Source organism: Morone saxatilis, unplaced genomic scaffold (assembly GCF_004916995.1).
Source record: "Morone saxatilis isolate NCDOM2014 unplaced genomic scaffold, NCSU_SB_2.0 Contig1, whole genome shotgun sequence".
Classification (NCBI taxonomy): domain Eukaryota; kingdom Metazoa; phylum Chordata; class Actinopteri; family Moronidae; genus Morone; species Morone saxatilis.
Window position 1 is genome coordinate 5,478,680 of NW_023339651.1, and position 1,741 is coordinate 5,480,420.

Genomic DNA, 1,741 nt, shown 5'->3' on the forward strand with positions numbered 1-1,741 from the left:
CGTTGCTTTGTGGGACATTTCTATATATTTAACTATGTTAATGTATTTTTGCTTCATCTCGTCCCTAGCGTAAACTGAGCGGAGCGAGATTTTTTTTGTTCCCCTTGACCCAATGATTAAAAAGCTTCTCATATGTTATTTCAATTGGACTGTAGCCTATTCATCTGGTTGACAGAAAGTTGTGCATATTCCATATCAGGCAAGTTATTAATCCTCATGTCATGCTTTTAGATTAGGGTCAGCAGAATTGATTTCTTCTGTGCAGGTTAGCGAGAGAAACAAGAAACAAGGAAAGCGAGAGATCAGGAGAAAAGATGAAAGCACACCAACAGCTATAATTTCTCATAGTCACAGATCCTGGAAATTCATACATATACATATATTCATACACACATGCATTAATGCATATGGTGTATGAATATATGCAATGAGGTCATCACTCACTACATGAAAAACAATTATTGGCTCTTTTACTGTTCTGCTCCATATGGAATCAATCTACAGCTTTCAATGAAAGAAACACTAGTTGAAGAGGCTCATGTCAGCATGGGTACTAATTATTCCTGCTGTTTCCAATATATATTCTTTTTCTACCAGAAGAAAGAGAACTTGATCTGATTGCATTTTCCTTTGCCATTGTCCCTAATTCATGGAAAGTGTGTCACGCACGAGTGGCAACAGCCCCGACTGCTGCTGTAAATGAAAATATCGAGGTTCAGAGGTTCATTGGATTATAGCCATGCAGCGTAGTTGGGGATAACTCACTGTGGGTTTTTCAAGTAGTAAGATCTATTATTAGGCATCAAAGCAGCAACTTTTTCTTCTTCTGCCCTAAAAAATTGGCATATAAGCATAACCTTTATGGGAGAGCCGATTATGAATATATATGTAATCAGTTTATTCCACTTCAGTTACTGCATCTCGAGCAGATGAATATGGCAGCCTCTTTGTGTCCAGTTTTGAATAATTGATATATGGCTGACATCATGATCAGCTAGAGGGTTTGCCACACTGCACACATCTGTAGCACGTCTAGGTCGTGGACTGCCTTGCTTTTTGTTTTGGTGACCATGTTAACAGGTTAGAGCAGAGTCGAGGTCTCACCTATTTATTCCAAGAACAAGCAAAAATACAGTGTGAAAACTGTTTCCTAGTTTGGTATTTGAGCTAACTCATAGCTGTACCAATCCCCATGGATTTTCCTTTCAGAAGTCTATCCGACCCACTGGCTATTTTCAAAATAGTCATATAATGTATATAACTGTGCAGAGAGTCTCTACCGTGTTTTAATGTCACTTATGGGCACGCTCCTTTTGTCCTCTGCTGTGCGTGTCAGAGTTTGAGACCCACACACACACTACCTGAGGTGTTTTTTATGTAAACAGTGGCGCTACACTGATCGACTCAAGCTTTCCTAGTTTTGCAGCTCTCTTTATCATGTTATCTCAATAAAATGCACTGAAACACATACATATGTAACAGAAAAGGGCAATTTATTATTTTGGCTGGTAAAAAATATGCTTGGCTGGTGGATTTTTTAATCTGTCAGTCCCCTTGGTTGGTAAGTCAAAAAGTTAATTTTGGACACTGTGTATCAGCATGCAACTTGAGTGCCAATGACTTTGCCGACTGATGACAAGAGAGCTAATCAGGAGGGTGTAACATGTGGTCCTGTGGTCCTTTACCTGCAGGAAAGGGTATCGATCATTGCACACTTTGCACCTGATTAAACAAGACAAGA